At 39.4% G+C, this 9,912-nt stretch overlaps 1 protein-coding gene across 1 annotated transcript in view; it reads left to right on the forward strand.

Annotated features, from left to right (window-relative positions):
• LOC107094694 (ephrin-A2-like) overlaps positions 1–9,912 on the forward strand; it is a 121,575-nt gene that overhangs the window by 89,600 nt on the left and 22,063 nt on the right. The window lies entirely within an intron of this gene.

Here is a 9,912-nt window from a genome sequence, read left to right on the forward strand (position 1 = left end):
CCAGATTGACTGACAGTTTTAATCCCCCCAAAAAAGTAAAACCTTCATAAGAACCAATCAGAATATCAACTTTTGTTGACATTCATGTAAGCACTCTACTGTTGGATAGGTTCGGGTTAAATAACTCTCTAAAACACGACTTCATTTATATATAGAAGAAAGGTTTGATGTATCCAATCAGGCTAAACCAAATAAATACACACAAAGACTGTTTTCCCAACCATGCCATCAGAGGAACCACTGAGTGTGCCCGAACCTCTTTATTGCGAACTCGGATATCTTACCGTTCAGACAAATGATCGCTACTTTTGGCTGTCCGTTGGTCAGGTAACTTCGCCTCCACCGCGTGGTGCCTGAGCCATCTTTGTTTTTAGTTGCCTCTGTCGGCAGCAACAGCCTAAGGTGACAGCGGGCCGCTGTAGCAGCATATCCAATAATGCTTTGTGAGGAGAGCTCTCCTCACAAAGCATTATGGGATATATCTGCTCGTCTAGTGACCATGGATAATCGCTACTTTTCAAGATGCATTGTGGGAAATTTCAAGTCCACTACTTTTTCATCCACCAGGTGTTCAGACACTAATTTAAAATGGCGTAACCAGTATATAGTTCCCTATATAGTGGTTAGGGCATACATTCGGACACATCCTAAAAGCTATCCATCATGAACTCTACATCCAATTTTCTACAAAATTATTCTGTCTCTAATATTTAAGTCTGAGCTTAACGGGTATGCCCTTCAAGCGAACTCGCCTCTGTGTAGATCTTAACACACAATGATGGGGAGTATCTATTTTATTAATTTCTTTCACACATAATGTCATCAGTATCAAGACTAACTGCAGGGTTTGTTAGCAGTATATACAGATTTTTTTTTGTTTGGGGATCATATCACAGAACTTACTTAGACATGGGACATACTTAGCACATACTTTCCCTGAGCTTTCCAGATTTTTATTCGTTACTTTCTAATAAATTAACCTATAACTTCCACAAGATTATCAGAAAAGTGGCTATAAAGTTCTTGAAAGTAGCAGATGCATCCTGAGCATTTGTTAGCAACAGTACCATAGAAGTTCCTAAGAGTACAATCAAATGTGAAAAGTAATCCAGAAAGTTTTAGAAAGGGATCTCTGGGTTCTAGGAAACTAAAGCCTCCTGAGGTTTAAGGTAACTTTAAAGCTGGATCTTTTGAGACAGACCTACCTAAATATAATATCTCCCATAACGATCCACAAATGTTGAATGTGGTAGCAAGAATCTTTTGATTTGAATCCTCTTTTCAAACTGAGCCAGTTTCAGAGTCAACAAAAAAGCTGAGTGTCTGCCAATAAATTAGTTCTGACAGGCTGAAACTATAAAACTTCAAAATTCCTAGACTGAACTAATAATGCCTCAAGTACATTTCTTAAAAGAGGACTACATTTACAAATGTAAGACAAATAAAATCTAGGGCTGGGCAAAGTGACCAAAAGCTGAAATGGTTCAAAATGTTTAGCAAGTCTACTAGCTTAAAATATGCAGGACTTCTGACAGAAGTATAAAACTGAAACTACAGGTTTATAGATTTGTCATACAAGTACTTTGAAAAGTACATAGAAATAGTTTTACATTTCAGAACCCTGTGAATACATGTATTTAGTTAAGGTGTCCCTGTCCAGCCTAATTTTTTTCTCTAAAAGAGGGAAGTGGGCTTTTAGATTTTTGGTTTAACTGATCCTTCAGTCAAGCAAAATGACTTTTTAATGAAATCATCCATTTATATATCAAGAAGACTATTTTCTTGGATACTTTTCTGTCTTGTTCTGTTGTGATAGTTGATGAATCAATTACTCTCTGTCTCTATCAGCCCTTTGTCAATTGAAATATTTGTTTCCAGCATTTTCAACAAAGAAACATGTTTCCTGTCACCGGCCCACATGTTCTGTGTGAGAACTTTTCTTGTTTGTTTGAATTTTACCGGCTCTCGACCCTCCTCTCCTTCACTGTGTGCTTTCCACTAAAAAAAGACCTGATTGACAGGAGTAAAGATAATAGAGAGCCAGGCGGGGTCCAGGGCCAACAGGGGCCACCTGACCCACATGACAGACGGGATGGGGGGGATTCTCATGGGTGTGTGTTAGTATCTGACAGGCTTCACCTCTCAGATCAAGAAACACAAAGCAGCAGCAGTAGCCTCTCATTGTTTTTATTGTCCCAGACTGAGGGGAGGAGACAGATGGGGGAGGAGCAGGGTCAACAAGAGAGGAACCCCCCCCTCCTTACTTCTTTGGAGATGCCTCAGAGGTCCGTGCCACTGTCCGTATGGCAGCTTGCTGAGCTTTCACCTCAAACGCCAGGACTTGAGAGGAAACTCCAGAGTTGAGCTGGAAATCAGCTTCTTCTCTGATTTAAACAGGACATTTAAATCACAAAGTGTTCTTTGAGCACAACTAGATCAGTGTAAAAGCTGGCCACACTGTAGGCTCTGTGTTTTATTCATACACACACTCAGATGCCTGGTTTGGAGTTCACCATGGGTCGCCGTGGTAACAACAGCCAAGAGCCTGGTGTCACGTTACAGTCAACATGTGGCTGCTGCTGTGTTACATGTTCAGTTAACATGAGCCGACGTTTTTGGAATATTACAGCAGTAAGTAATCCTTCAACTGCAAGCGCCCGGTCAGTGATACTGCTGTAGGCGTACCTCCTGCTGCTGCACCAAGAGTCCCTGAAAGTCTCACAAAGGGAAATTTAACCCTTTTTAAATTGCATCCACTCTGTAGCACTCTGTCCTCTTGTGATTCAGAAATGCAGAGAAACCACATAAATGTGAAGGTTTGGTTGAATGTGTTAAAGGAGGCATCAACTAGATTCAGGAGAATCAAGGTGGTTTTTATCCCGATCCTTAAGCAAAACACACCAGATCTGACAATCCAGTTACCGTACTACCCAGTGCACATGTGTTTTGTAGATTTACGGACTGCTTTGGTTCATGTCTGCCAAGGTATTTCCGTTTGAGGTCGTTGTGAGCATATCGGGTGATGGAAAGGCTTTGTGTGAATTTTCAAAAGATGCTAAACCAAAACAAAGAGCTTTGTCTGCATCCCTTGGTACAAGTTCTGCTCCCAGTGCAGGTTAGACTCTGTCTGGAGTTTCAAACTCAATATTCATCCATTATAAATATGATGCATAACCCAGGTAACTTCAGGTTCCCCGGTTAACAAAAAACTGTGTAACACTGATGCTTTTTGCATGGTAGGAATATTCTGAAGTTTACTCCACACATAAAAATCAATCAATGCATTATTTTCATCTTCAGCTTGTTAAAATGACCCACGAAATCTCTCTCTTCCTCATGAGGACTTTGCCTTCTATCATGGAGTCCCTGCTCTGGATCAGGCTCTCTGTGCCGACCTACATGTAGCTGTAGCCCCTCCTCTTTTCTGACCTGCGAAAATTCTTGAGGCTATCTGAAAATTTCAGACCTCGCTGTGCTTGGAAATTACTTTTCTTAGTTAAACAGACAAGGGTGATGAAGTTGAAGGCTCCAAGAAACAAAATGGATTTATTAATGCCAACACTAGTCAAGTCAGTTGCAGAGGGATCCTTTATTGGTGGCCAAAAACAACATGAGACCCAAATAGTCCCCACAGGAAATAAGCTAACTGGTTATCCACTCTGACAGAATATACACTGTTCTTCTTAAATATGAGGAACCTTAGATCTCATTAGGATGGTCTGCCTTTGAGAGGCTGAAAAATGTCTCCCACTGTAGGTGGAAAAACACCCTCTGATCTCCCATCTATCAATAGATGATACAAGTTTTCCAATCAAAAAAAGCCCTGAATTTCTAAAGGAAGTGAATGTAAATGGGTTGACACTCCTGATAGTGTCTAGGTAATGTTTGGAAACGTTAAAGTTTAATGCTCCGTATTGAAATTCAGACCAGAACAGTTCAAATTCATCCTACATAGCAAGGAGCCCTTTATACAACCAAAACAGGACCCAAAGTGCAGTGCAGCTTAATAAGTTATAATTAGTGTTAGCTAATTATTTAAGTGCAACATATTCAGGCCCTGTAATATATTTTGTAACACTGTTTTAATTCAGATTAATAAATGTTGGAGATAAAATGGTTGTAAGCTTGTTAAATCACTGAGAAACTATTAGTTGCTTCTTTGCCAAAGCCTCAGACATCGCCCAAAATCGACTTTTTAATGTAATCTTTTACCTGAAGCTGGTCTCTATTTTCTGGAGTATATGTTTGCTTTCAACCCTAAATAAGAAACAAATTAAGATTTATTCATTATGTTTGTTGAATTTATATAATTACTGCAGCATTGCATATTTCCTTATATACTGCAACCCTATATGAACTGTAATCAATCCTAATCTGCTCCCAAAAGGTGTTTTTGTTGGTTTAGCTCATGTCCTGACCCTAGCATCTCTTCTGCTTTGGTGGAAACGAGCAGCATCAGCTGTTTAAACAAAGATGTAAAGTTTGAACTGTTATTTCATCTCCCCTCGGTTTGCTTGGGTTTTGATTGGGCAACATCGTGTGAGGCAAGGGTGAAGGTTTCTCCTTACATAAGCCCCGTGTGTGTTCAGCTGGTAGGATCAGGTGTTCGCACAGCAAATCAGATAGTTTTGTCTCGCAGCTTGTAACTTCTTGTCTGAACCAGAAGGAAACAGTGTGGCTATTGTAGGCGAGCCTGTCGGTACAGAGTCACATTACATTAACACACAATGGAAAACAGAGTATCTCAAGAGGGCATCGATCATGTGACTGCAGGGCAGAAATAATAAAGCTGCTCTCTCCGGCCGCTGTGGGAAAATCCTTCTCCATCATTAACTCTAATTCAATAACTGCAGAAATGTGGTGGCATGATGTCATACGTCAGTGCTCAGATGTTATGAGGACACTTTCGAGAAGTTGCACTAAGAACATTTTTTTTTTTTTTGCATTTTGCTCTACAGGAATTTAACCTGGGTCCCGATCTGATCTACAAGTTGTTTTTTTTCTTTATATTATATTTAATGCAGATCAAGTGTATTCTGAATGAATAAAAAAATGTAAATGGTCCACTAGGATCAAGTCTGCTTACTGCAGCTTGATTCTGAGGAGCTGGTGGTGGACGGCTGCAGGAACAGACCCAAAACACTGACACCACTGGACAACCAGGGAACTGATGTTGAAATAGTGCGGTCTTTTTTCATCACAAAGAAGAGTTCTTCATGAAGTGAAGATGATTATGGACTGCAGTGAGTATTCTCTTTAGAAGATTTTTAAACGGAGTGTCTTCAGTCAGAGGCTTCCCCAGATCCAGTGCAAGACAGACTGATACAGAATATCCTTCTTGGCTTCACCACCTACAACAACTCAACAACAACAAAAAAAAAAAATACCCTATGAGTTACTGCAATATTTAATTTTTCTATGGGATATATACATTATTTTAAAATTTAATTTGAATCTAATTTTAACCCTGGGTTGTGCTTGAATTCAGTGGCTGCGTCCTCAGAAGGCCAGATTCGTAAACTGATTAGATCTTAACGCGGCGCCTAGTCCTTTGTATGCGTCCGACAAATGCAGCCTTCTTTTTGCCTGTTTTGAAGGATGGGTTTGGTGTATCCTTCATAGTCTTGGGTATCACGTGATTCATTGCGAGTCCAAGCAAACCGGCTGTCCATGCTCGGAGAAAAAAGGGTAATGGGATGAACAGTGGTGAATATTGTAAGTGCAGTTTAATGTAATGCAAGTATGTGAATAGTTTTGTCTTGAATTAATAAAAATAGTTCATTTAAATGGTTAGTGAGTCAGATATGTGGTAAGTAATGTTAGGTTTAGCGAAACGTTTTATCTGTCCCAATGCAAATGGCTGACATTTAAACACAGATTTCAATACCTGTGCAGTGTGGGGACTAAGAATCTGAAATCAGTGACGACTCTACTGCTGCTGAAGCTCCTCAAAAATGTATTTAGCACACAAAACAGTAGTGAGAAGTTCGGCATCCAATCTTTGCCTGCTTTCTTCGTCATCAGTGAGGCTAGGCGACAAAGCTTACACTGCGTGGGGTCAATGACAGGTGGAGAAGGCTGGACCTGTTGGAGTCTTTAGACCAACTCTTCCGGCCTCCTCATTTCCAGGGCCGTTTAAAGACCCTGTCCAGGTATTCTAGATCCTGCTGGGCAGCAGCCACTGGAACAGAACACATCCCTGGTCCTCAAGACACACAACCCTGCAGTTTATATACTTCCTGAATTTCACACACCTGGTATCAGTGGATAGTGATTAACAGACTTTGCTGACCTGCACTAATTTAAATCAGGTGTTTTTGTTGTTGAAGCATAGAAACATGCAACCAAAAGTACTGTAAGGAACAGAGTTGAAAAACACTCAAATGGTGGACTTTTATCTGGGTTTTCAGCTGAACAAAAAAAAAAACTGGACTGCAGTATCAGCACCGGTGCTCTATACAGGGAGAGTAAGAGAAAACAGTACTCCAGTCAGCCTCAGCAGAAGGCCCCTCACACTGGGCCTGTTTCTTCTGGAGGGTTCTTTTTTTTTTTTTTCTCATGTAAATTTTATTGAGTTTTTTGTTTTGTAAAACATACAACAGATATTTTATGCCACACCGACCTTTACAAATTTACTTTACCGTTAGCCAGTTGAGAAAGGCAGACCATGTACTATCATACTGATACATTTTACCTAGAAGACTGTATGTCACTTTCTCATAAGAAGCCAGTTTAACCATAGTCGTCAGCCATTCATAATAAGGAGGAGGGTCTTCTGGAGGTTTCTTCCTGTTAAAGGAAGGTTTTCCTCTCCATTGTTGCAGCATGCATACTTTGTGTGAGTGATTGCTGTTTAATCATTGACACAGTTTGAGCAAAAATCTACTATCCTTTCATATTCATCCAGAAGGAGAGTAGCTTGCAAAGTGAATTAATGGATTCAATCAGCTGGTTTTCCTTAGATGGAACACCTTTAAACAATCTCACTGGGTAATATGATTACATTCTCTCTAAAGGGGCTTGAGATGGCATGTGCTACAAAATTGTTGCTATATAGATAAACTGAAGTGAACTCAATTGAGGAGGAGACTGTTTCTTCATCACTGTAAGAAAGCTGCTAAATAAGCTTATCATAAGGAGAATTATTGCAGGAGGGAATTAAATGGAATAGAGTAAAAGTAACATCACTGTTGGATATTTGCTCCTTCCTCCCACATGCATAGAGTTGTTGCAGAGCTGAAGAGGTGCTTCACCGGAAAACTGCTGAACCTTAGGTGTACAAAGTATCATTGCCATAGTTCCTTCCTTCCAGCAGCTTTTAGATTGTATAACCATAACTGCTCTTAATAAGTTAGTTACATCTCTACTACTTTTCTGTTTTTATTGTAAATATATTGCTGATTTATGCACTTTTTTATCAAATTTGTTTTATTTATTTTTAGACGGAGATGTCGTTTGCTCTTAGTCCTTTCTGATAACCGTAAAGTATTTTCTTCTTTTGTTTAAAATGTTTCTCTTTTTATTTAAACAAGTGAATTAAAAATTGGCAAACAGAAAAGAAAGTAAACCAAAACAGTGTTTAAAAAAAAAAAAAAAAAAAACTTTTTTTCTGGTTGTTATCTTTAGTTTTTTTTAACTGATGGCCAAAATTCTGGAATATAAGTGGCAAAAACTTCTTGAGATTTCATTTAACCAAGCAAAATCTTTCTGATTGGAACAGAAAAGATGTTTTCTGAGAGAGATAATTTCTAGCAAAGACTTATTGCATTTTAATAATGTGAGATCTCATTGTACCAAACCAATGATCCATTTTTGGCCACAAATGCTCATTTAATCCCACAACCCACTACTGTTCCCATAAGTAATCCAGATCCTGTGAAGAAGTGAATTGTGCCCCCGTTTATATTCCCAGATGTAGTGACCTTACAACAAATTAGTGCACTCCCATCAATTTCGACAGGAGCGACTTTTCTCACTTTGTTACATTATCATTGGTGTCCTGGTTGATTTTGGTGCCACTTTAGGTCCCAAAGTCATTTAGTTTGGATTTCCAATCTTTTGCCTTGAACCACTGAAAGATATGATTGCCCTCCAGGGTCAAGAGCAATTTAAAAGAAATGTAGTCACATTTAACCCCGACCTAGTTACCTCCTGCACGAAACCATGTTGTAAAGGGTTCAAAGCTGGAAATTAACCAAAGAAATCAGCACAACTTTAAAGATATAAGTTGAAAACATGTTGAAAGTTGTCCTTTAAAAGGAGTTAGTTATTACTTAAGTTATTGTTTTCTAAAGTTGTAAGTAATCCTTACTGAGCTGTTCTGGTTTTGTACTTTGGCATCATGCAGATTCGCTTGGTTTTTGTACACTCCTGGTTCATCCTAAAAATGGTCAAAGCCTTGTTGTGCTTTGGTTGGGCATCGCCTTTATTAGATCCATCGTTTTGGTCAAAATGCGCAGCGAATGGTCACTCTGCTTAAATCCAGCCCCTTAAGTTCAGACCACCTGAGCAGAATAAACCCTGTTGTTTACCCTTTGGTCCCCATTAACACTGTTGATTCTGGCAGAACGGGTTGGGTCATTAATCTGTCAGCAGAGGGTCTCTTCTGCACAGTTTGGAGAGCTTTTGTTATCTCCGCTCTGTCAGGAATGCTGATAAATGACCTTGACCCGGCCCCATCCACTCAGGACCTGGATCTAATCCACCTGACCTTCAGAGACCGGCCCAGATTAAATCATAAATCACACTGAGGGGGGCTCACAGGTCTGACATCATAGGAGTAAAAAGAAATTAAATCGATCTTGAATGATGTAAGAGCAGAGGATGCATGCTGCTACTGCAGGGAAATGCTTCAAAAATAAATTAGGAGAATTGTTGGAAAATACCTGGAAGATAAACAGGAGGAAGGAGGGAGTCCTCCTCCCCTGTGCAGGGGCTGTTTATTTGCTTGGATTTGTTTGGGTTCTGTATTCTTTATTTAAAGGCCTCTGCACACCTCTCACATTGAATTTCAGGCTTTTCCAGACTCCAACTTTCATATTTCTCATGTAATATGTAATGCATACCAGTATCTTCTGGTCGTAAATTGATGGTATTTCTAAGTCGTCAGGATTCAAACATGGAATATAGAAAAACCAGAGAGCAGCATGAAAAGGACAGATGGATTAACATATGATTTTTAAAGATGGGATACTGTCTGAATCTTGAATATAAAAAGGTTTCCATTCTTCCTCTTATCGAGATTTACTTCAGAGCTGAGAAATATTTAAGTTAAAGTCCAGACTGCTTCGTAGTGCTGAGATTTTTCAGTACTGGTCTGGTCCAGATTTCCTCCGTGTTTCTGTGATAGGATATTATTTGGATTTATAGCTCAGGTTTGTCTGGTCATTTTTTTCCCATATCTATTCAGAATGTGCTATAAGAATTTTGGTAATCGTACCCTGAGTCTGGCCCAGAGTTCCTTGAGGTCTGCAGTTTGCTTTCCCTCTGATGTTTTTATTTAAATCAGTGTTCAAATTATCTCCTTCTAAACTTCTGGTCTTCTTTGACATTTCCATTTTATTTTATGCAGTTGCATCTTGTTTCATTTTTTCTGGTTTCCAACTTCCATGGGCAGCTCTAAAAGGGTGTGAAAAGGGGCCTGTGCCCCTGTATAGCTGGTCCTGGCCCCTGTCATGGCCCATTTCCTGAAGTACCTATATTGTGCCAGCACTGGCATGGAAACCATATCTCCCTGAATCTATTTGATTTTTTTATTTGTATTTTTTTTACTTTTATTCAGCCTGATTGAGATATGATCAGAGCTTTTATCTGTTAGGTCACGGGTACTCAACATGCAGCTTCAGAGCAACAATGCCTTTTTTTTTTTTTGCTTCATTATTTGGCTCATCAACATGCATTTGGTCTAGAACT

The sequence above is a fragment of the Cyprinodon variegatus genome, unplaced genomic scaffold (genome assembly GCF_000732505.1).
Source record: "Cyprinodon variegatus isolate N-32 unplaced genomic scaffold, C_variegatus-1.0 Scaffold501, whole genome shotgun sequence".
Lineage (NCBI taxonomy): Eukaryota > Metazoa > Chordata > Actinopteri > Cyprinodontiformes > Cyprinodontidae > Cyprinodon > Cyprinodon variegatus.